Source organism: Miniopterus schreibersii (assembly GCF_964146895.1).
Source record: "Miniopterus schreibersii genome assembly, chromosome: 9".
Taxonomy (NCBI): Eukaryota; Metazoa; Chordata; class Mammalia; order Chiroptera; family Miniopteridae; genus Miniopterus; species Miniopterus schreibersii.
In genome coordinates, this window is record NC_138118.1 from 67,351,565 (window position 1) to 67,378,540 (window position 26,976).

At 39.4% G+C, this 26,976-nt stretch overlaps 1 protein-coding gene across 5 annotated transcripts in view; it reads right to left on the reverse strand.

The window, feature by feature from the left end:
* DGKB (diacylglycerol kinase beta) overlaps positions 1 to 22,883 on the reverse strand; it is a 527,029-nt gene extending 504,146 nt beyond the window's left edge. For 2 of the 5 annotated variants that reach the window (XM_081146772.1, XM_081146768.1), the window contains exon 1: positions 22,371 to 22,883. The gene's annotated coding sequence lies outside the window, so the exon portion shown is untranslated. Of the gene's footprint in view, positions 1 to 21,871; positions 22,214 to 22,304 lie in introns of those variants that run through there. The other 3 variants (XM_081146771.1, XM_081146769.1, XM_081146770.1) reach the window with 2 other exon arrangements.
* Positions 22,884 to 26,976: the final 4,093 nt, after the last annotated feature.

Sequence of the window (26,976 nt, forward strand, 5' to 3'; positions counted from 1 at the left end):
TTGACTGGGAATGAAACATGAGATCCTTCAGTGTGTAGGTCAATGAAGTAACCACTGAGCCACACTGGCCAGGGCAAAGAATGAAACCTATTTCAAAAATAAATCTAAAATAGCACATTATTTTAAATAGCACACACACTCTATCACTCTCCTCTTGCCCTGACTTAATTTTCTTCATCACACTCATATATAAAATTATATATTTAATTGTTACTTTGTATCAGCTCCAAGATATTTGAAGCTTTCAAATGTACTATTTTTACATTGCATTTCTGATGCCTAGAACAGAACCTGGGATCAAGTAGGTGCTCAAAATATATTTATTAATTAAACAATAGATCTTTAATACCAGTCACTCTCACTAAGCTGTAAAATCACTGGACTCAGAAGCTATTTATGTGTCTGATTAGCATTGTTTTCTGAGTGCCTGGCACATGGTAGTTGTTAAATGCTTTTTGGCTTCTTGAATAAAAATAATATTCTAGTGGTGCATTTTACCAATAACAAAGAATGATAGAGTTGCACCCACCAGGGAAGCTATTTAAAAAGGTAAATACTAAAGATGACAAGAACTGACAAAAGGTGAATGCATTTGGTAATCTGGACACTGATATAGCCTTTAAGGCCAATTGAAGTATAGGAGCATAATGATAGCAAATTATAATTGGCTGAAGAGTCAGTGGGAGGGACAGAGACAGAGGCCCAAAGGGAAAACATAATTTAATAAATATTATTCTTAACACCTGGCTTCCCTTCATTCCATATGCCAGCGTTGAAATGTCCTACACTATTATGGCAACTAGGACTTCAACACCTCTCTGCCCTGCACTAAAAGGCTCTTCTCCATTGGGTATCTGAAATCTGAGATACCTGATGGCCTTCTTTCCCACCTTTGTGTGAATAAACAGCCAGAAATCTGAAAGTTATGAGGATAGGTCACTGCTTAGAATGCAGATCATTGCTCTGAAGTTTCAAAGTTGGCTACATGCAGGCAGTGTCTGAGTCTTCTGATTTAAATATTGAAATTGAGAAACAGAAGTAAATAAGCGCTGGTTGCTGTGATGTTTACGTGCCTGTTGGCATTTTTCTAAGCTTAAGGATTTTTTAAGACATCCAGTGGGTACAATAAAGATAAAGAACACCTTAAACTTGCAAAAGCCAGGAAGTGTTGATATTACTCAGGAAAGGGCATAAAACCTATGAGCTAGTCCAGTAAAGATCTTCTTCTAAGCTGGTCGGAACAAACGAAAAAAAACTAGTTCAGGTTCTAGCATTGGCAAGAATTAGGACTATGACTCAGCTATGGTTGGCTTCCTCTTTGATTTACAATTATACCAGCAAATAATCCTTGCGAAGAATAAACACAGAATTAAGAATTCAATTGAGTAGGTGCTCCCTGAGGCTATGTTTTATTTCACACAAGGGCTTAGCCAAATTCAATAATACCAGAGTCCCAGTCAGCACTAGGGCAGGACATGGAATCCTAGTCTTTTATAACCATCTAGGTGTGGGCCATGCCAGCACTAAAGGGACAGCCCTCTTGTTTTAGTGATTCTTGCTGCACCAAAGATATAGACTCTGTGTTCTATTTCTTGTGCTTCATCAGGCCAACCAAATTTCCAGTGCAGCCGGCTTGGCTATGGTCTACCACACACACCATTTGGAAAACTGCTCCCAGCCCCAAAGCAGATGGGAGAGGAAACTCATCTCACAAGTCAAGTACTCAGTTTAAGAAAGAGAACTCAGTATCAGCTAAAGAGAATAAACATTCCTTAGGTAGTAAAAAGCAATCAATATTTTGCTCATCAATCAAGAAAGAACAAGCCTTCAAAGAAATCAATTAATAGTTTGTACTTAAGCTCTTGCCAATCTGAAGTAGGTAGTGAATGAAAAAGACTACTAAAAAAAGAACATAAAATCCCACCCCCAACCTACAAAAACAAAACTGTGCAATGAGTGGGATCTAGGCAATATAAAAAAGAGGGAGAGTTTGTCTAGGAACTAGGGATGAGCAAGACTTTTCTTTCCCTCTGTCACGATTTACATAGAGGTGTTCATTTTATTCCATCCAGTTTTGTTTGTTTTTTGTTTTGTTTGGAGATCCTAGACAGGGGCTGACTAAGTGGAAGCTACGTTGACACTTTCCTGGGAACAATCTGGATTTACAACTAAAACATAGAAAAACCATCCTGAAAACCAACTGAAGACAAGCTGGAGAGCACCCTCATAACCAAGGAGGAAAAGTGGAGACCACAGAGACTGGTAGGAAGTGCGGACACAAGAGGCCTGGCTGGGGCACCCACAGGCAGCAGCTTAAGGTCCGGAGGGAGATCTCAGCTGTAGGGGTTCCCACTGAGGACTCTGGGGCCTAAACCCCAGGCTGGGCTTCCCAGCCACAAGCACCAGAACTGAGAAAGGTGCCCACATAACATCTGGCCGTGAAAAGCAGCTGGGTTTCTGTCTGCCAGGGAGAGATGTATGGAACTGTAGGAACCCTCTTAAAGAGCCAACACAAAACATTTCGAGTGCAGCCACTCACCTTGGGATCTGGCGGAGGGGGAGTGGAGTGGACTGGAGCTATGTGTGGAGAGTCTGGGGTTGTGGGCTCTGGAGAGTGAGATCAGGGGACGCCCGTCTGGATTCCTGTGTGGAGTCATTCCCCCAGACTGTGGGAGACATCTCTCTTGGGTGGCAAATTTTCAGCTTTTGCCTGAGGGGGGAAGTAATAGCCCCACCCAGCAGGAACGCCTCTAGCCCAGCCCAGAGGAGTTTCTACAGCCTGAGGCTTATTTAAAGACTGATAAAAACCAGCCACCCACCCTGTGGAGCTTCTACAACCTGAGGCTCATTAAGAGAATCAGATTAACCAGTCTGCAGACAAAAGCAGACCTCAGGATGCTTTGAGTCTTTGCCTGATCTGCTTCCGGGCCCAGACCCTGGCCTCAGAAAAGCAGACTTTGGTGTGCATCTTGGTCCTGTCCAAACGCACCCAGCCACAGCAGTGGAGACCTCAAGCCTAGTATTGTTGATAGCTCCAAACAGGGTACTCGGGGCCAGTCACAAACTGTATCTGACATTGGCCTGTAACAGAGACCCTCCATAAAGACTGAGAATCCTAGCAGATCTACCTAGCACTTAAAAACAAACCCCCCAAAATAGCCAAAATAGGGGGCCCCAAAACAAGCCCCAAATGAAAGAACAAGAGAAGTCTCCAGAAAAAGAGGTAAATGAAATGTAGATAAGCAATCTTTCAGATATAGAGTTCAGAATACTGATTGTAAGGATGCTCAACAGCATGAAAAAAAGACATGGAAACTGTGAAAAATGACCAGTCAGAAACGAAGAATCACAAAGCATAAATAAAGAATACATTGGAAGAAATAAACAGCAGATTAGAGGAAGCTGAGGATAAGATCAGTGAATTAGAAGATGGTAGAAAACAACCAGAGACCCCAAAACAAAAAACAATTAAACAGGAGGACAGTCTAAGGGAGCTGTGGGACAGCATGAAACATAACAATATTTGTATTATAGGAGTGCCAGAGGAGGTTGAAAGTAAGCAGAGGTTAGAGAACCTGTTTGAAGAAATAATGGCAGAAAACTTCCCTAACCTGGCGAAGGAAAAGTCACACAAGTTCAGGAGGCACAGAGTCCCAAGAAAGAAGAACCAAAGAGGCCTATGCCCAGACATATCATAATTAAAATGCCAATTCAAGACAAAGAGAGAATCTTAAAGGAAGCTAGAGAAAAGCAATCTGTTACCTAAAAAGGAGCTCCCATAAGGCTGTCACCTGACTTCTCATCAGAAACTCTACAGGCCAGAAGGGAATGGCATGAAGTATCAAGGATCTGAAACCAAGACTATTTTATCCAGTAAGATTATCAATGAAGATAGATGGTGAAATAAAGAGCTTCCTAGACAAAAAAAAAAAAAAGGCTAAAAGACTATCACTACAAAACCAGCATTACAAGAAATGTTAAAGGGACTGCTATAATTAGATGTAGAAATAAAGAGAATGAGAAATATAGGCATAAAGAAACAAAATAGCAGTAGATAAGCATCTTTCAATAACCTTAAATGTAAAAGGATTAAATACCCCAATAAAAAGATATAGGGTGGCTGAATGGATAAGAAAACATGACCCAAACATATGCTGTCTACAAGAGACCCACCTCAGAACAAAAGACTCACACAGGATGATAGTGAAGGGATGGAAAAAATTTTCCATGCAAATGGAAATGAAAAAAAAGCTGGGGTAACAATACTCATATCAGACAAAATAGACTTCAAAATGAAGACCATAATGAGAGACAAGAAAGGTTATTACATAATACTAAAGGGATCAATCCAACAGAAGGATATAACCCTGATAAACATATATGCACCCAATATAGGAGCACCTAAATTTATAAAAAAACTTCTAGAGCACTTTAGGGAGAGACCGACAGCAACACAGTCATACTAGGGAAACATAACACCCCAATGACTTCATTGGATAGGTCTTCCAGACAAAAAATCAACAAGGAAACAGTGACCCTAAATGACACACTAGATCAGATGGATTTAATTGACATTTACAGAACATTCTTCCCCAAAGCTGCAGAATATACATTCTTCTCAAATGTACATGGAACATTCTCAAAGACAGACCACATGTTAGGACACAAAACAGTCTCTACAAGTTCAAGAAGATTAAAATCATATCAAGCATCTTCTCAGACCAGAATGGCATGAAATTAGAAATCAACTACAATGAAAACACTAAAAAACATTTAAACACATGGAGGATGAAAAGCATTTTTTAAATAATGAATGGGTTACCAAAGAGATCAAGAAAGGAATAAAAAACTTCCTGAAAACAAATGAAAATGGAAACACAACAACTCCAAATCTATGAGACACAAAGCAGTCCTGAGAGGGAAATTCATAGCACTACAAGCCTACCTCAAAAAACAAGAAAAACTTCTAATAGACTCTCTAACCCTAAAACTTAGAAACTTAGAAAGAGAACAACAAGAAAAGCCCAGAGTAAGTAGAAGGAAAGAAATAAAGACAAGAGCAGAAATAAATGACATAGAGACTGAAAAAAAATATAAAAGATCAATGAAACCAAGAGCTGGTTTTTTGAAAAGATAAACAAGATTGATGAACTTTTAGCCAGATTCATCAAGAAACAAAGAGAGAGGACCCAAATAAACAAAATTAGAAATGAAAGAAGTGAAATAACAACTGATCCAACAGAAATACAAAAGATTGTAAGAGAATACAATGAACAACTATATGCCACCAAGCTGGACAATCTGGATGAAATGGATAAATTTCTAGAAAAACATAACCTTCCAAAACTCAATCAGGAAAAGTAGGAAAGCCTAAATAGGCCGATTACTGCTGATGAAGTTGAAACAGTAATCAAAGGGCTCCCAGCACACAAAAGCCCTGGCCCAGATGGCTTCACAGGGGAGTTTTACCAAACATTCAAAAAAGAATTAACACCTATCCTCCTCAAACTATTTCAGAAAATCCAAGAGGAAGGAACACTTCCAAACTCTCTTTACGAGGACAGCATTAGCATAATTCCAAAACCAGATAAAGACACTACAAAGAAAGACAATTATAGGCCAATATCCTTGATGAACATAGGTGCTAAAATCCTCAACAAAATATTATCAAATCAGATCCAGCAATATATTAAAAAGATCATACACCATGACCAAGTGGGACTTATTCCAGGGATGCAAGGCTGGTATAATATTCGCAAGTCAATAAACGTGATACATCACATAAACAAATTGAAAGACAAAAATCACATGATCATATCAATAGATGTAGAAAAAGCATTTGATAAAACCCAACACCCATTTTTGATAAAAACTCTCAGCAAAACTCTCAGGAATACAGAGATCATAACTCAACATATATGACAAACCTACAGCCAACATCATACTCAATGGGCAAAAATTAAAACAATCTCCCCTAAGAACAGGAACAAGACAGGGGTGTCCACTTCACCACTCTTATTCAACATAGTACTGGAAGTCCTAGCCACAGTGATCAGAAAAGAAGAAAATGTAAAAGGCACCCAAAGTGGAAAAGAAGAAACAGAACTGTCATTATTTACAGATGACATAATATTGTACATAGAGAATCCTAAAGACTCCACCAGAAAACTACTAGATTTAATAAATGAATTCAGCAAGCTAGCAGGATACAAAATTAACAACCAGAAATCAATGGCATTTTTATATCAATAATGAACTCTCAGAAAAAGAAACTAAAAAAAAAATCCCATTTACCATTACAATTAAAAAAATAAAATATGTAGGAATAAACTTAACCAAAGATGTAAAAGACCTTTACTCAGAAAACTACAGAACACTGAAAAAAGAAATAGAGGAAGATATAAACAAATGGGAAAATATACCATGTTCGAGGATTGGAAGAATTAACATCATTAAAATGCCCATACTACCCAGAGCAATCTTTAAATTCAATGCAACCCCTATTAAAATACCAACAGCATATTTCACAGATCTAGAAAAAACACTTCAAAAATTTGTCTGGAACCAAAAAACACCCCAAATAGCCTCGGCAATCTTGAGGAAGAAGAACAAAGTTGGAGGGATCACAATACCAGATATCAAGGTATACTACAAAGCCACTGTAATCAAAACAGCTTGGTGCTGGCACAAGAACATACATATCGATCAGTGGAACAGGACAGAGAACCCAGAAATTGAGCCATGCCATTATGGTCAATTAATATTTGACAAAGGAGGCAAGAACATACAATGGAGTAAAAACAGTCTTTTCAATAAATGGTGTTGGGAAAATTGGACAGGTACATGCAAAAAAATGAAACTAGACCACCAACTTACACCATACACAAAAGCAAATTCAAAATGGATAACAGACTTAAATGTGAGACATGAAACCATAAAAATCCTAGAGGAAAACATAGGCAGTAAAATCTCAGACATCTCTCATAGCAGTATGTTTGCTGATACCTCTCCTAGGGCAAGAGAAACTAAGGAGAAAACAAACAAACGGGACTGCATCAAAATAAAAAGCTTCTGCACAGCAAAGGAAACCATCAACAAAATGAAAAGGGAGCCCACTGTATGGGAGAACATATTTGCCAATGACACATCGGATAAAGGGTTAATATCCAAAATATATAAGGAACTCATACAACTTAACAAAAGGAAGACACACAACCCAATTAAAAAATGTGCAAAGGGCCTAAATAGACACTTCTCCAAAGAGGACATACAAATGGCTAAGAGACACATGAGAAAATGCCCAACGTCGCTAATCATCAGAGATATGCAAATTAAAACCACAATGAGGTATCACTTCACACCTGTCAGAATGGCTCCATCAACAAGTCAACGAACTACAAGTGCTGGCGAGGGTGTGGAGAAAGGGGACCCTAGGACACTGCTGGTGGGAATGCAGACTGGGGCAGCCACTATGGAAAGCAGTATGGAGTTTCCTCAGAAGATTAAAAATTGACCTGCCTTTTGACCTAGTGATCCCACTTCTAGGAATATATCCTCAGGAACCCCGAACACTAATCACAAAGAGCATATGCACCCTTAAGTTCATAGCTGCACAATTTACAATAGCTAAGATATAGAAACAGCCCAAGTGCCCATCAGTAGGTGAGTGGATAAAAAAGCTCTGGGACATTCACACCATGGAATTCTATGCAGCTGTAAAGAAGAAGAACCTTTTCTCCTTTGGGACAGTATGGAGGGAACTAGAAAGCATTATGCTAGCCCAGCTGGGCGTGGCTCAGCGGTTGAGTGTCGACCTAGGATCCAGGTGATCGGGGTTTGATTCCCAGTCAGGGCACATGCCCGGGTTGTGGGCTTGATCAATGACTCTCTCATCATTGATGTTTCTCTCTCTCTCCTTCTCCTTTCCTCTCTCTGAAATCAATAAAGATATATTAAAAAAAAAAAAAAGCATTATGCTAAGTGAAATAAGCCAGTCAGAAAAAGACAAATACCACATGATCTCACTTATATGTGGAATATAATAAACAAAATAAACTGATGAACAAAGTGGATCCAGAGACATAGAAGCATGGAACAGACTGAGGGATCTCAGAGGGAAGGTGGGGAGGGGGAGTGGGTGGGGAGAGATTAATCAAAGAACTTATATGTTCATAAGCATAACCCGTGGACACAAACACTGGTATGGGGAAGGCCTGGGGGTGGGATGGATGCAGGGTGGAGGGGATCAATTAAATAAAAAGGGGATATCTGTAATATTTTCAACAATAAAGATAAAGAAACTTAAACACACAAATAAAACAAAAAAATTAGAGGGAATCTTGACCTCTTTCTCAAAACTGAAAATTATTTTTTTAATTCTTTATTGTTTGGCCTGGAATAAATATCATATAGAAATACATCAATTTATTTCAGGGCTGTTTAAAAACAGTAAAAATTGGGGGGAAAAACAAACATACATGCATTAAATATATATCTGCTGCCCTAGCTGACTTGGCTCAGTTGTTAGAGCATCGGCCTGCGGACTGAAGGTTCCCAGGTCTAATTTTGGTCAAGGGCACATACCTTGGTTGCAGGCTCCACACCGGCTCTGGTCTGGGCGCATGTGGGAGGCAATCAATCGATGTTTCTCTCTTTCTTTCCCTCCCTCTCTTCCACTCTCTCTGAAAAAGCCATGGAAAAAATATCCTCGAGTGAGGATACAAAAAAAAAGACAAAAATATATCAAAAATATATTGGCTTATTAAAATTTAGCCAATCACAAAATCTATTAGTGTCCTAGTCTTCTCTTTCCATGGTTTTCATTTCCTTGTGGAGCTATACTTTTTAAATCTGACAAATAAAATTAATGAGGGCACAGATTATACTGTGTTGTAAACAAAATGACAGAGTATCCATTTTATTATTAAATCACAGTTAATCTTATTTATACTGCTTAGGTAAAATTACATAGAAAACAAATACTAGAAATTAAAAAGCTATTCCAGGGAAAACCTCACTCTGTGATTTCTGAAGCTACTCATAAGTTAAAAAAAAAAGCACACTTGCAGAGTAAGCTAGTGTACCACCACGGATGAATCCACTTGAAGCTGAAGTTTGAAATAAATCATGTTTTCCCTCTAAAAATGTCTTCATTTATCTCTTTAGTTGTTTTGTGCTTATATGGAAAGAATGGAGGAAGAACAAGGCTATGGGAAAGCAAAAATCTAAACTTCTGATCAATCACTCATGAATTACACCTAGAAATCATGATTTAAAAAACCTTCTCTAATCATTTTTTTTCACATTTCTTTTGATAAGCATTTGATGTTGTCGAGAAAAATATTTTCTTTCTGTTGTCACTGGCACATCATCATTTAAATGAGACTCTGAGAAAGTGACACAGCACTGGGGAAATAGACCAGGTTATTGTCTATTCTCTCCACATGTGTGACCTCATGGCCTTCTGTTGACTTCTTATAAGCCATCAAAAGTCTGCATGCTTGTTCTTGTCCAATACTGAACAGAGCCCTGATCTTTCTACTTCTACGACTTCTTTATATCCAGCTTAAAACTGAATTCCAATAATCAATTCATAAAAATGTGTCAGAAATAAAACAAATGCTTAAATCGAACTTAAGCTGCTAATATTGGAGAAATAAAGTTCTGATTGCCACACTTGGTCAAATTAAGAATAATTTCATTCTCTAAAAACAGAATGTCATGGTTGAATATTATCTCCAGAACAAGCACATATAGTTATTACTGTTACGAACCAAGGGGAAAACATATGCTAAAAGATAGGTGCTTGTTCAGAATCAGTACAAACCTTACTGAAAAATGGACAGAGAGAGGGTAAGAAACTATATTTCAGAGAATGAAGGAGATAGTCATTTACCTCTCTAACAGAGTAGCTTGAAAGATAAAAACATTTTTGACCCAGGCAGATGTTTTATGAGACAACTTATCAGCCCTCAATCAAAGAAGAGGCATTTTCAAATTTCACTTACATATTTAGTATTTTTTTTTAGATATTTGTTTTGTACCAGATACTGTTCTAAGCACTGTGAAAAATTAAAAAATTAAAAACTGGAGACACAATGGGAGTGCAAGTAAGGTGAGAAAGAAGTGCTGACAGAAAGGGTATTTGAAGCAGCTTAATGTCAAGGAAACATAAGACTGGAAGAAAATAGAGTGACGGTAAGTATTGAAGAGATAAAGAAGGGCCATGTTATAAAGCGTTGTCTAAAAGCAAAGGTACAGAGGTGAGGAGCAGAGGGGAAGGAGGGTTCAGGTAATTTTGGATATTAGTAGTTTTTTTTTTTACTCCTCACTTGAGGATATGTTTAAAGAGAGAGAGAGAGAGGGAGAGAGGAACATCAATGTGAGAGAGAAACATCTATTGGTTGCCACTCTTACGTGCTCCACCTGGGTATCGAACCTGAAACTCAGGTATGTGCCCTGACTGGGAATCAAACCTGCAAATTTTGGGTGTATAGACCGACCCTCCAACCAACTGAGCCACCCAGCTGGGGCAGATATTAATAATTTTTAAATTAAAACCCAAATTTAATTGAAATTATTATGCCAATACCAATAAATAAATAAATAAATAAATAAATAAATAAATAAATAAATAATACAAACAGGAAGAGTTTAAAGATACTCAAGTTTTTCCTTTCCTCAGGAAATATGAAGTGCATGTGGCAGGGCTTTATGAGAAAGCTACTGTGGAGAATGGAAAGGAAAGGAACACATGGGCACTTGGAAGAATTACCAGGGTCAACCCGAGATGGGAGATCACAGATTTATTATGACGCCAGTTTTCATGGTTTTGTGATTTTTCAATAGCATTTAACACTCTGAGCAAAAAAACAAAGCCATATTGCTCAACTGAGAAAGGGTAAGGATTTTGCCAGATGTAAAATGGAAGGAAAAGGGTACAAAGAAATGAAGATTTTGAAGATACTCAAAAGAGGTATTATTGTTGTGTAATTCATGATTTTAAAGATGCGAAGTTCCAGGAAATACCAAGGTTCAGAATGGAATTATTGGCTAACATGGAATGAAGTGGAATTTCTGTAGGGTGTTAATTGACTTGTCAACCTATATACTTTAACCAATCATAATGATGAGAGCAGATACAGATGCAGGGACATTGTTGTCCAAATTTCTAAACCTGAAGGAGTAATAAGATGGCAGATGATACTGTGGGGGTAGGTGACAATATTATAAAAGTCGAAGAAAAATAAAACGCTACATTTTGAATGAACTCTGTTTCTGTATCATATCCTGAGCAGCTGAATGGAGTCACACATTGAGATAAATTGTTATCACTATAAATTCTTGACAGTCTACCCGAATGGAGCTCCAATATTGCCCAGACCCTAGCAGATGCCTCTGGTTCATAATTTCTCCAAACTTATCCAAAACTTTAAACTTTCTCCACTTTATTCAAATTCTACAAAGAAAATTTAAATTCTAGAAATATCCTCAATGTAGCACTACAAAACCTATACACCTATTCAGCTGCTCCTTTCTCTCCTTCCTCCTCCCTTTCTTTATAGAGGATGTTAATTCTGCTCAAAGTCAACTCATACACTGTATGTCTTTGATCCAGTTCAATTCCACATTCTGGAGTATCTCTCAAGTATCTCTCTTCTATATTTTTAATCACTTCAACTATTCAGGTAATTTAAACATGTTCAGCCCAGACGGGCATGGATCAGCAATTGAGCATCGACCTAGGATCCAGGAGATCGCAGTTCGATTTCCGGTCAGGGCACATGCCCAGGCTGTGGGATCAAACCCCAGTCGGAGGTCAGCAGGAGGCAGCCAATCAATGACTCTCATCATTGATGTTTCTGTCTCTCTCTCTCTTTCTCTCTCTCCCCCCCCCCTTCTCTCCTTCTCCCTTCCTCTCTCTGGAGGATATACTTTTAAAAAATAAATATAAAGAAAGATATTTAAAAAAAAAAAAAAAAATGTTCATCCTGGCCGGTGTTGCTCAGTGGTTGAGTGTTGACCCAAGGACCTGAAGGTTGTGGTTCGATTCCCAGTCAGGGCACATGGCCAGGTTTACTTCTTGGTCCCCAGTAGGGGGCGGGCAGGAGGCAGCCAATCGATGATTCTCTCTTCATTGATGTTTCAATTTCTCTGTCCCTCTTCTCCCTTCCTCTCTCTGAAACCGCTAAAAATATATTTAAACATGTTCAAAAAACTCCCATCTTAGAAAAGTAAAAGCTCCTTCAAACTTCTATCATTCTTCAGAAACAGCTCTGTCATCTTTCAAACCTTCAGAAAGAAGCTTTTTGAATGAGTCACTCTTCTGTCTTCGTTTCTCCAGCTCCTCACTCCTTAACACATTTTCATGTAGGTCTCACCCCAATCACTACAGCAGCGCATCTTTAACTAAGATCACCAACGATCTGTGTGGAAATCCAATGGATAGTATTCATTCCTCATCTCAGTTCATCACTCAGCAGCAACCAGCAGGGATAATTACTTTGTCTTTCTTATGTTTTCCCCTGGCCTTTGGAATACCAGTCTTCTGTTATTGCTTTCCTCCTCTGAGACAACTTACTTTCATTCTTTACAATCCATATACTCCAATATACTCTAAAAATATTAGATTTCATCAAGATTTGTTTCTAAAATTATCTTCTTTCTCACTCTATGTGCTTTTCCCAGGGATTCTTATCTACTTCAAAGGAATCAAGTACTATCTGTACCACCGGGGTTATATCTCTTTCCCAGTTCGCTGCTCTCATGTTTTTATTCATGTAACCATCTGTTCATTCAAGACTTATGTTTGGATGAATGAAAGGAGTACTGGTTTTCATAATAGGGTAAAAGAAAATGATCGCTAGACATATCCTTGTAAGTTATTTTATTTTATTTGGTAAATTCCTTTCCCTCAAGACCCAACTCAAATCCTAAATTATCTGTAATTAAGTTCTTAGTCTCTTACTCTCCTTATCGCCTATAGCTCCCTACTAGGTACCTCCTGTGTACCTAATTCTATTGCTGCACATAGCCCATGGTGTTAAATTTCTACATTCATGTATTTCCTCCAATGCCCCATTTAGGACTAGAACCTGTCAGTGCCACGGTCTAGTCATAATTTTCTTCCCAGAACCTATTTCTCTAATGTATCGTAGGTGCTCAAAAAAATTTTAATGAATAATTGAATGCCAATAACCAGCAAACTGTACTCTAGGGTTTTCAAAGAGCTATTAATAGATGCTCCCAGAAGGAGGGATACTGTGATTAAAATAAGATCAGGGAAGTTTGTACTAAATCCCACTCCTGGAGATTCCAACACACACTTGCATCTGAGGAACTATAAGAAGTCCTTAAAATAGAAAACTATTTAACTTTGTTTAATGTTTAGATAAGAAAAGCTTTTTTTCCCTTTTCTTTTTTTAACACGGATATTAGCATTCCTCAAACAATGTTTCCATATGTCCTGACATAGTTCAGATTTTAACTCATTAGGGTCAGCTAACCAGATGTTAGGAACCAGAGAGTTTGCACATTGCCTTCATCAAGGACGCTCCCCGATGGTAGGATACAGCTGCTAGCTCCTTCAGCATGGCTTTCTGTGACACTCAGTGGAGAAGAAATTTTGATCAATAGAGAACTGCCATATTATTGATAGATACGTCGACTTTAAAAGACTCTTATTTCTTCTTTACAATTACTGTTTTGATTTTTTTTTATTTTTACTAATTTCAAGAATTAAAAAAACACTGCCTAACCATAAAGGATAGCAATATTATTCCAGCCACATTGAAGCCAATGCTTTGATTTTTTTGAAAGTGCTCTTATAAAGATAATAGTTACCTAAACACCAAATGCACCACCAAGCTGTCATGCAGGTGGCCTGAACGAAGCTCAGAAACCTCACCACTTCACTTTCACACTATGTTTTAAAGTAGAATTTAGACAGGGTACAGTCAAGACCAGGGACCCAAAACAGAACAATAGTCTGCCCCTGAATGGCTTTCATGCTATGCTTTCTTCCTTGTGTGACAGCAAGGGGACTTCTATTTGCCAAATAGAAATTTCTGACATGTGGTGTGGCAAATAACATTATGGAACAATAAAGCACCATCCTGGTGATCAGAACTCTTATTAAGAACAACAGAATAGCAAAGTGACTCATCAGCTTGTGTGTTCTTTCTCGAGTCTAGTAATTTGGGACAAGTGTGGGGAACTTACAAGTTGTTTATGTGCCGCCCCAAATGACAGGCAAGAGAAGTTACTAAGCAACATTAAGTGCTTGCATTTTTCTAATCTTTAAAGGCTGCCACAAGCTGAATAACCTTATATTATAAAGGGAAAGGGAAAAACAATGTGGGAGTCATGTTTTTGACCGAATGAAAATGTTTTGCTCCATAATTCTAAAATTCTGATTCACCATGAGTGCAACTGTCTTGGTTTTATGGATGACTTAGGTGTGTAATCCTCTTGTACTCAGTATCAACACCGGAAACGTGTTTAACGATGATGATGATGATGATGCCTAATAGGATGGTGGTAGGGAATGATCCTTCTAAGTCTTGAAACCAGTTTTTTTCCCAGCAAATAGGCCCTCTGTTCTCTATTTCAGCTTTTTGTTTCTTTCATAGCACTCATTATAACAACAATAAATCAGGTAGTTGCCTTTTTTTTTAGGTGTGTTTGCTTCATTCTTTCTCTTCCACTGAAGTACCTTCAGGACTGTGGGCAACTGTCTATTACTTAACTCTTCCTTCCCTGAGCCTGGCACAGAGCAGCCCATCAATGCCTGAAGGATGGAATAGGACACCGGGTCACAGTGTTCCTAGTTCTGTTTCTTAACGTGATAGTTTTTAATAACTAGGCCTATTTATATGAACCTTAGATTCCCCATAAGTCTCTGACTGTTACTTACAATCTCTAAAATACTTGCTGTGAAAGGCAGGCAAGCCAGAATTAGCTAGCCCTCATTTCTTCTCATTAAGGATCCAGCAAAGGGATCCCTTGGTCAAAAGCCCAGAAAGAAACACTTCCTAACATTCTGTCTCAGCAAAACAAGTTGCTGAATAAAGTACAAGCTCATCTTTTCAGCCTCAAGTTCTGTTTTCAGGTCAAGGATCCGGCAATGCTTTCCCATAGCACCTCTACTGCTCCCTCCTTTCCAGTTCACGTAATTCAAAAGGAGTCAATTTAGGTAGTGATAGATTTCTTCACATAAGAGGTCACATTTTCCCAGCCTGCTGAGGTACTAATAGCAGAGTAGCTGATATAGATAAAAACAGAATAGCATTTTGTAATAGTAAATGCATAACAGCTGTGGCTGTTTTAAGACTGTCAGAGGAAGAAAATGAAAGACCTCTCATTACGGTTTTTGGTAAGGGGAAGGGAATTAAAATTTTTTTAGGGTTTATTGGGTTCCAGCAACTCTCTCTTTATATGTGTTATCTGATTTATCTTTATTAAAAGTTACCATTTTTGTAATTCCATAAAAACCTTTTGGGCAAAGTAAAAAAGACCCTATAGAAATAGGGTGTTTATTAAAATATTTAATAGGTTTTATGAGTCTCATAACTATTTTTATTAATAATAAAACTAAAATAAAAACTGCCTTTAGACTTAGATTTTATTTAGAACATTTTCTTTGCTATTGATACTTTACTTTTTACTTGAGACAATATCCCAAGCAAGTAGAAAACAATAAATTGCTAATATTTTTGAATATTTATGTGCTTTGTATTCTAAGTCCCTTATGTGCTGATTAAATCATGGAATTCTGTGAATTGGATATCATTTTAATTATCCCTGTTTTACAAAGAGAAATGTAAAGCATAGAATTTATTTGCTCAAAGTCATGTGAGAATTAAAGACTTAAGGTCAGGCAATTTGAATACAAAGAGTAAATTTTAACCCCTAAACTACAATGCCTAAGAAGGGAATGATGACATTCAAATGAGCATCTTCGAGCATTGACAAATTACACATGGAGTCAATTTTTCCACACCTTAACCCACAATTCTATCATCATGAATAATCAAAATATATAAGCCAAGAGTCTTTAAAAGAAAATAAATTAGCCCTGGCCTGTGTGGCTTAGTGGTTTGAGCATCAGCCCACACACCAAAGGGTGAAGGGTTGGATTCCCGGTCAAGGGCACATGCCTGGGTTGTGGGCTCTCCCCTGAGCACCCCCCCATAGGGGCACAGCTGAGAGGCAACCAGTCAATGTGTCTCTCTCACAGCGATGTCTCTCTCTCACTTTCTCCCTTTCTCTCTCCCCTCCCTCCCATATACTCTCTCTGAAAAGCAATGGAAAAAATATCCTCATGTGAGGATTAACAAAAAATAAAAGAAAATAAATTATATTTTAAAGGAAGGCCCAGCTGCCTCATCCTGAGATCACTATGTTTACGGAACTCCAAAAAGATTTTAAATAGTTAAGACATTTCTAATCCCATCTGTCCTTCCACTGGTTTAAAATTGAATATTTGATAATTGATGTGGATTAGAAAGAGAATAAAATAGAGTTAACCCAAGATACTTTTAATAAAAAAATAATATATTTTGGAAAGTTATATGTGACGTCCATTGAGTTTACATTGTTACAATATTTAAATACCAAATGAAAGAAATTTACACAATCATTAAAAAGTAAAATCTAAATTATCCCATAAACTGAAAATGCTTGTTTGTGGGAGGGAGAGTAAGGACTGATTTTTCCATCTTTATCCATTTCTTCATTTTTCTTTAGTGGTATCAAGTTTCTAATGTCTGCTCACAGATGTGACTCAATATTTGTCAGCTACGACTGAATCAAAATCTCAAAATTCTTTCTCAAAGGAAATAAGACCTCAAAAAACATTTTTTTAAAAGCACCATTTTACAACCCCATGCTCCTGTCCCACAACAGGAAAACATCTTTGATGAACCACTTACTCTAATATTTGCTCCTCCCACCAAAGATACCTTAGTATGAGAAATCAGCTATCATTAAACTTTTCAATATTGTGATCTGGAAATAAATATGCCATCTGTCATATTCCAAAATACTGTGCCCTATATTTTAAATATTCAATACTACAGAGGATGGTGAATGTCTTTTGAGTAATTTCATACTAATTATACGTTCACCTTAATAAAATACTGTATACTATCTGCCTCAGACCTTGGAAATTGCATTTAAAATACCATTCTCTAGTCTTTTGGGGAGTAAAGACCATAGAAGTGAAACTACCCATCTCTTCAGGGAGTTGAATTACAGCTTTGAATTCAGTTTATAAAAGAATTGTTTATTGGCCTCCAATATTGTATTAGAAACTATGCTTAGCACTAAAGTTCCAAAGCTAAATAAAGTTTGGGTTACTTCCCCAACGGTAGAAACGAGAGTATTTCAACCCTCTGCGGCCTACTCAATAATAAAGACAATCACTAGCTTCAGTGGAACTTCAGAGGACAGTTGGGCCAGTGGTAGATCCCTGACAGAATCCCAGGAGGTCATGAAGCTTAAGGGCTATGGGAGTCAAGAAAGAAATTAGAGACAGCTGTAAGCAGAGACCAAAGAGCTGAGCAAAAAGCATGAACTGTGGAGGGTTATAATAAGCCGGTGACAGTTAGCAGTGAGTGGACTTAGAACCTTTTGGTTTAAAGCACGGGTTCTGCAGCCAGACTGTGTGATTCATACCCCAGCTCCATTCCTACTCATTTCTAACTGTAAGTCGTTTAACCCTCTCCGTTTCCTCTTGTATAAAATGGGAATGAGGGTGATAAGCATATTTTCAAGACTAAATGTGCAAGATGCTCATACAAGCAACTGGCATGTAGTAAGTACTTAATAAAAGTCCCTGTCATTATTTTTAAGCAAGAAGAAACAGAGCGCTCTGGCTCAGTTGGCTGGGCATGGTCCAGTGCACCAAACTGTTGCTGGTTCAATTCTGGCTCAGGGCACATGCCCAGGTGGCAGGCTCGATCCCTGACAGGGGGCGTGCAGGAGGCCGGCAGGCGGTCCACGTTTCACTCCTATGTAGATGTTTCTCTCTCTCCCTCTCTCAAAAAAAAAATCTATAAAATATTTTTTAAAAAGAAGAAGAGAGCTGTAGTCCCAACATTCAAAAATCATCTCTCTTCCTAACCTCAACCTGTAGTGTCGCAACAATGTGAATGTATTTTCAAAGCTCCATCACTATATTTATATATATGACAACAGCTCAGTAGCATCAACTGTCCTCACGGAGTATATATATGCACACACATTTATACTCTGATTTGGCAAGTGACAGCTTTTGTGCTCCTTGATCAGTAGTGATTGGCTTATTGCCAATACAAACTGAGTCCAAGGCACCCCGTTTCAAACTTACGATACAGATTCTCTGTGAAAAAGCAAATTCCTCATTTCAAATTGTTGACTCAGATAATACTTTAAAAAGAATTGCAGCTGTTTAAATTTAGTATGCTGAGAAAGACCAATCTTAAAATATTGTTTGGCTTTACGCCCGTTACTTTTTTTATTTTGTTCCTTGTTGGTTCCTGTCTTCTGCGATAAGAAGACAAGCGACAGTAATCATGTTATTGTCCTTAACTCTTCAAATTTTACCCAAATGAACCATTTTGTTTTTCCTCACCAGTTAAAGAAGCCTTTTCATTTCCTGGCAAATTTTCTAAAGTGATTATGCAAGAACCAGTGATATTTCCATGCACTGTTTTACCTCTTCAGTCATCATCTGGCCTTTCTCCCCCAATTTCCTTTGAATCATCAATTTTTTACTCTTTAAAAAAAAAATACGTAAAGGAGATCATCCGAAGATAAAACTAATCTAATTTCCATAATCAGACCTTACAACAATTTAAAGGGAAGTTTTCAGTCTGTGCTTTATCTGTGACTTTAAAAATCACACACAGCCCAAAGAGTTTGTTTTTAAGACTCCCACAGGACACAGAATCTGGACAAGTTCTCATGCCAGCCTCCCACCATGTGATCCTCTATTTTTCTTTCATCCCTTCTTCTCCCATATTAACTCCATCATCTTTCTTGGCAAAGATGTCCCCAGCTTCACTTCCACAGATCACGAAGCCAAAGCAGGGCACTAACATTGGAATAGTTGAGGATGCCAAGTTGTGGGGTCAATTTAGGTTTTAATTTAGGTAGATTCCATCTTGGGTATCAATAGAGCAGGGACTTCTCCCCTGATTGGTACGATTTCTCAAGCAATGTCAACAGTAAACTCACTCCACTTGATCTATAACAAAACAAGGTGGCACAGTGACTAAGAGTCACACCTGGGGGCAAATCCTAGCCCACCACTTACTAAATATGTTGCTTTAGGCAGTCCGCTTAGTCCCTCCCAGATTGAGTTTCTTATGAATGGGAGAGAAAGGCATCTCCCTCTTGCAGGTGCCACCCCATACATTTAAATAAAGTGTTCCAACTAGTACCTGCCAAGAGTGCACTCACACTAACTGGGAACTGTTCGTGCATTGCCTGGCTAGTAAATCACACACGCAAATAACCCCAGGAGCTCTCAAGGGGTTGAACCTACTTCATAGTTAATACTATGAATAAGTGTACGGGATTCCTACCTGCGGTAAGCTTTTGTGTTGGTGTTTTACCAGAGAGAGAAAATGCTGGAGATGGGAAAGGGGCAATTGGAAGTGGCTTCTTTAAAATTTTGCCTGAAGCTTACTCCCGGCAGGTGCTCCTAGGCTAGAGATATTACTCTTAAAAGAATATTCCAATAGTATCATGCATACATAAGTACAGTTCTGTTTCTGAAGCCAGCCAGAAGCATTTAGGATAGGATATTCTGAAAATGTCATTTCAAGTGTATATCGGAGCATCATAATCATTATTAGTAGGCAGAATTAGATCGAGGGACCAGAAGTTGTCTCTGCCTGGCTTGTCTGGCTACATGTATTCCTTCTTTCAACAGTGTGCAAGGAAACCCATGAGTCATAAAATACTTGTCTCAGTCGGACACTGCCCCGCAAACCTTACCAATGGTTTAAACCTTAAAGTAATCATTTCATTGGAAAAATGGTTTTGAAAATCTTCTCAGATGTGACACGAGGTTTGCTTACCATTAAAAAAAAAAAAAAAAAAAGCGAAGAAAAGTTATTTCCCAAAATCAAACTCCACACACCTAAGTTTCTATCTTAAAGTTCTGACAACTTCCTACTGATCCAAACTCCTATCAATTCCAATCAGACACTGAACCTGATTTTTCTTCTCTTTAGCTAAATACTCAAGGTTCAGGTAATGATCTATTCTAGAGTACTGGGGAACTGCTTGCAACTCGCTCCAATCATATTCTTTGAGTTTTGTGTAGATGTTTCCTCTTTTTTTTTTTTTTTTTAATTGCTGTCTAAAATTTTTAACCTCTCTCATGCACGCACTCTCATAACAAATACATCCCTTGAATTCTATTTTAGTCGTGACTTACAAAGTCATATGTAGAGTTTTTGCACTGAGAAACAATGTGCGTGGGATGGATTACCTCTAACAAATTAGGTATTTCCATAATGGCAAAAATATCATACCTGGAGATACCTGACACAATTAGGCAAAGTAATTCATTACATTCAGAATGCCTTATTTTTAATAAAATAATGAAAATTAGGTAGATTAGGAAGAGTAACAACTTAAAAATATTAGGATAAGAGTCATCCTCAGTTCTTTCTTTCCTAATGACTGAGAATTCAGACTATGTACTTTGCACTTCACAAGTTATTTCATAAGTTTTGAAACCCCTTCATCCTATAGAATTTATGGCAGTTTGTGTAAGTGTCTGGCTTAAAATCCTGAGTTCGGATTTAGGTGACCTCTGTGTTTTTTTTCCCTTCACAATCTTTCTTGGAGAAGGCTATAGTAACATAGTAATTCCTCCAGTGATCCTGCAACTAAATTTTGTGTAACATAGCCTTTCCGCCTGAGGAATTCTTTTTCTTTTTCTTCATTATTAAAATCTGGTCTGATTAGATACTCCAAGTTTTTTACATTAAAATTACTTCTGGTTTTCCTTCTAGAAAAGACCTTCAGTACCCTGCTGGCATTCACACTGGTCATTTGCTTTACAATGGGCTGGCCCTGGCTGACCTATTTTTACCTCCTTTTAAAAGAGCTGGTTATCTGAAGTGTGAGCAACCAGTTGAAGTTGTTTTTTAAAAGTTTTTTAAGCTTTTTTTTTTTTTTGCCAGTGAACACAATGCTGCTCAGTTCTAAGAATAAAGTCATCTGTTCAAACCACCACTTTGAAGTCACAAGGAAGGGACCGTTTAGCAAGCAGAGGAAACTACCGTAGTAGTGAGAACAGGGGACTCCGCTTGGGCCCCCCCGAGGAGTGTCTGAATTTTATCGGATCATCAGTTCGCCGGGGCTGTTGCCTAGCAGTTATCTACAGACCTACTTCGCGGTTCATTTTGATGCAATAAAGCAAATCAAAGACTTCTGGCTTTGGCTTGAAGGCTTCTCTATTTGACAGAGGAAGAATAAGTCTGCGATGAAACTTTTAGCAATGCACTTGGGCATCTGCACATCTGAGCCAGCCTCTTTCCGGATTTTCCTTTTGGAAAGGCAACTGCCACCCATTACTAACTTTCGGGAGCCCGCCCTGGTGATTAAAGGGTGAGCCCCAGGGCCGGCTTTGCCGCCTGAGACCGCGCGGGCGAGGGGCTTCGCGGCCGCCTGGCCACGCAGCGGGGCCCGGGTCTGCGGCGCGAGCCGCGCGGTCACAGCGCCCCGGGCAGGAGCCGGCGGGCGAGCGGGGGGCGCGGCGCGGGGGCCTCGGGGCTGCACCCGCGTAACTTTCCTGCCCACGTCTTCTCAGCGCCCCTCCCCCACCCCTCCCCAGAAGCCGCGCACACCGCTGCCGTCCGGCTGAACTTACCGCAGCGCGGCGCGGGCCGAGGCTGGGCGCAGCTGCTGCTCCGCGGAGGCCGGGGACCCGCCGCGCTCCGCGCCCTCCCGGGGGCGCGCTCTGGGCTCGCTCGGCTCGCTCGCTGCTCGGCGTCCCCGGGGAGCGGCGCTTCGGGAACTCTGCTCGCAGCACCCCTGCTCCCGGCTCCCACCCCTTCCCAGACGCGCGCTCCGGGCCCACGAGCGCCGGAGGAGATGGAAACCCGCCGCCGCTGGGCAGCGCGGGCTGCCCGCCCCGCACAATTTGCAACTCAAAGGCAGCGGAGCCTGAAAGTCATCTCTGGCATCCACACCCCCCACACCCCCACCGCCCGCACCCGCACGGCGCCACCCCACCTCTCACTCCTCCCACTTCCCCGCCGTCAGCGCGGCCACCTCCAGGCTCCCGCCCGCGCCGTTCTCACCGAGGCTGATTTCAGGATCCACCCGAGAGGCACGGGAGGGACCTGAATTGGTCGGGGGCCAAATACCTGTTGTCCGTGACCACGGCGCTCTCCTCGGGTGGCTCTGAGTCCTTGATTTACATCGAGACGCCTTGGTATTGGAAATCTGCGGAGTGTGTGCGTGCGCGCGTGTGTGCGCGCGTGTGTGTGTGCGCGCGCGCGTGAGTGTGTGTGTGTGTGTGTGTGTGTGTGTGTGTGTGTGTGTGTGTGTGTTGAGGAGGAGGCAATCTGCGCGGCTGCGAGCAACAGCCCTGCCTGTCTCTGGCTGCCGTCGCCACTCTCGCCGTCGCAGCCGAGAAAATGATGACAGGGCGACCGTGCCTTACAGCTGTTTAACCGCTGGGCCCTCTAAGACAGCGGAGGAGGCGAGGCCGCCGCGAGCGGCTATTGTTGGGACCTCGAGCTGCATTCAGTGCAATTGCTACCGTTCAGGACGCAGGTCCCCACCAGCCGGGGGACCTGGCACCCCTCCCGCCCGCTCACTGCCTGGAGTCCTCGATGGGTCGCTGCGCGTCCGTCGCCGCTTCACCCACTTCCAGCGCTGGAGCAGCCGCACGCGCGGTGTCCGCGCCGCACCGGGAACCCGGGAGCAGGTGGCCGGAGGTTAAATGGAAAAAATAATAAATAAAAGGAAGGGCGGAAGCAGAGACTCTCAAAAGGGAAATTGTACGGATGGATAAAGTGATAATGTTGAGCCAGGTGTTTAAATTAACGCATTGGGTTAATAAAAATGGAAAGCGGCAAGTAATTATGCCTGTTTTATGGAATGTGTGCAAAACTAGATAATTATTTTTAAAAGTACACTGGAATGTTTTGCACACATTCTATAAAATAATTATGCCTATTTTATAGAATACGTGCAAAACTAGATAATTGTTTTTGAAAGTACATTTACCAGCTTAGATGCAGGGTATCCTGATAAGGAATAGGGGTGTGTGTGTGTGTGTGTGTGTGTGTGTGTGTGTGTGTGTGTGTGTGTGTGTGTGTGTCTCCTTTGGTGGCTCTCAGCTTCCCTCATAACATTCACTGTGATTCCAGTGCAATCATCTTTCTCTCAGCTACAAATTCTAGTGAAAACTGCTGGGCACTCTTGTCTGTGGCTCCTGCTTTCTCTCATTAGTGGCTCATTCTCTCCCTGATTTATATCCAATATATTCTCACATAAGATGATATTCAGCAGAACTTAAAAGTTAAAGCCATTCTCAAAACCCCAAAGACTAGAGTACTTCTTAATGACTAATTAATTTGCTTTAGCAATAGTTCTTTTCATGTTCTTATTCAGGAACAGATTGGGCAACCAGGAACAACTCCTCCTAAACACACACCCCTTTTTAACTGAATAGTACTATTAATTCACTCTCAGCATTCAGTTGTCTAAGCTAAAAATAAACTTAATTTCTTTTGATTTTATTGGTAATGCACACCTTTCATTACTTCTGTCTTGCTCTGAGCAGTTTTCATATTTGCCATGGATTTTCCCAGGTGTTAGGGCTCGTGTAGTCAGGGTTAAATTGGACAGATATTAATGCAGAAAGACCAGAGCCCCTGGAAAGGTAACAGGGAACCCAGAAGGAAGAAAGAAGCTCAAAAGGATTAACTAATACATCTTCTGCTGATCTGTTTACATTAGAAAACCACTGCCTTTAGCTGAACAAAGGCCAGTTAATGTGCAAAGCATTTATCAATTATCTAATAAATATCAATTTACCAAAATCAACCTAACTACAGTTGTAACAAAAAACACAAAGGTTAATATTTTGCTTTTAAAAAAATTGTACAATATATAATACAATTTAAAAGTGTCCAGGATTTTTAAAATGTCAAAATCCTAATAAAACATGATGCTAAATAGTCACATATTTTTACCTCTTCATTTTTTGTTTTTGTTTTTTGGTCTGTTAAATAGCTATTATACAACACACTATTAAAAATACTAACAATATGAAGAGTAACTGCACATTTTCATACTTATGTACAATACAATGTAAGGAAGTAGGCAAAAGTAGTCTTGACCACTTGGAAATCCATGTGATGGAGAAGGTCTACTTTATCCATAGGCGATGTGTTTTGAAGCTTATCTGCCCCTCAAACTCATCTGTTACTAAAAATACCCAAACCTGAAATTCCATAGCTTAGCATTTTTGTCCTGTTTGTTTGTTTTACCTTTAGTTTTATTTTAAAATTCAAATATATTTAGGAGGAACATTTATAATTTAAACATTCTTGAGAGATGTAAGTTATTCGATATTTTTATTACAGATAAACAAAGCACTAATCTCTTAGCCTAGGTTAAAAAGGAAGAACCAGGAATTACTGAAGGAATTGGTAATGAACACTTAAAACCAAGTTAGCTGGCTTTTGAAAAATTGCTCATAACATTGCTGAGATTTAAGAACAAACAGCTTTTTTAACAAAACTACCACACAACCCCTCCCCCCAGTTTGGTAATGGAGGAAGAGCATTTTTAGTCAGGGATTGGTAGCTGACCCTTAATCTCTGACTCTTCTAATTCACAATTTTCCATTTTGTGGGAAAGTTTACAAATTGTTGCTTTATAACCCTGTGCCCATTTCTCTGAGATGCCTTTCTGCCCCCATCACTGGATTTTCAGAAACTATGGCGATGTTTGTATAATTAATCCATGTCAAACAAAAGTTGAAAAATATATATAAGCTTACTCTATAAATTCCCATTGATCAACAAAATCAACAATTTATGGGACTATAGAAAGAAATAACATCTTAATATTCAACTAGCTCTCTTTTTCATCAAAACATGCAGCCTGGTTGGTGTGGCTCAGTGGTTGGAGCATCGGCCCGCCCATGCACCAAAGGGTGTTGGGGTCTATTCTGAGGAAGGGTCAGTACCTGGGGTGCAGGTTTGATCCCAGGCCCTGACAGTGTGTGGGAGGCAACCGATCCATATGTCTGTCTCTCCTTCCCTTCCTCCCTCTAAAAAAAGAAGAAAAAAAATCAATAAACATAAAAAACAACCACCATGCATTCCCTAACTAAATTGTTTTTTAATGACATTTACTTACTGGGAAAGAGCCAAAAGATTGTAAGCTCCGTGATGGTAAAAGACGTGTTTGTTTAGTTCATTCATGTATCTCTAGCATCCGCCAAAGTGCTTAGAAGGTGGTATGTGAGCGGTCAGTAGTTTTTAAATAAAAGAGTGCATGAGCTAAGGAATTAATCTCTGAATGCAGAGCATCGGGAAGATAAGTGAGCCGGAAATACGGATGTTTAAATTCTCCCAGTCTACTCGGCTAGTAAATAACTGTGGCACTTCAGAGAAATGACTCACTTCTTGTGGTCTCAAAGTATCCTTGCAGAACTATCACTTAGAGGCTCCACAAAACTTCCTAATAAATGTCTGTCCCAATACTCCTCCAAAATGGTTTTCTACTATGAAAACTCAATCAATAAAATTCCCTAGAATCTCATTTCCTGAGCATATTGCAAACCAGTAATATCAGGACCTATTAATCCCTAAGAAATGCACGTTTCCTTTACTTTTTATTTCCAAATCCGCACCTAGTTTAGTCAGTACTGGACTCGATGCTTAAAGAAAATAGCTTGTTACATATTTATTTATGTATGTGTTCCTAGAATTTTAGGTCTGTGCCAAGGATTACAAGAAAGATAACCTTCATTGACCTTTTATAAACCAAATAACCTAAATCTTTAAAAGATAGGAGAAACAGAGTTTAGATAGTAAAATACCATAGATTATGTGAAGTAAATACAAGTCCCTATTTAATCATAGGCTTATATGTAAATTGGTGCTTTACTCCTTACCGTATTAATTTTTTTCAACAAACATTTAATGAGCATCTATTATGTGCAAAGCTTTGAGAAGAAAAACATACTCCAATCAGCCACAGCATCCATTTTTGTTTGTTTGTTTGTTTAAAAATATATATCTTTATTGATTTCAGAGAGAAGAAGGGAGAGGGGGAGAGAGAGTAGAAACATCAATGATGAGAGAGAGTCATTGATCGGCTGCCTCCTGCACCCCCCCCCCCCACTGAGGATGGAGCCTCCAACCTTGGCATGTGCCCCAACTGGGAATCATCCAACAGTGATATCCTGGATCCTAGGTCGATGCTCAACCACTGAGCAACACCCGGCAGGGCACAGCATCCATTTTTAAAGGATATATAATACATTCTTACTTTATAATTTTAATTTTTATTATTAAAGTATGTTATCTTTCAAAAAAATATATAGACAAATTTATACCAGACATGATAAAAATTTTCACCAACTTTGACTACATGGTGAAAGGAAAGCTACTTCTCAATTTGAGCAGACTGTCACATGGGAACTTACTGACTAATTTCCAATTAATGAATCAATCAGTGAATATAGGCTGGGAGGTTAGGAGAGATCCAGAAAAGGCATGATTTTATTTCACCATCTTTTAAAAAGGGTACTAATCACACAACACTGAATTTGGATAGGCCTTTGGATTTCATTTAGTCCAATTCTTATATCTCATAGGATAGGAAACAGTAGGTCACCAGAGCTTACTCCTGAAAAGTCCATTTACCAGTCTCTCCATGGACTACCTGGTTATGAATATGCAAGATTTGGCATAAAAAAAAAAAAAAATGCACAGTTCCATTCCC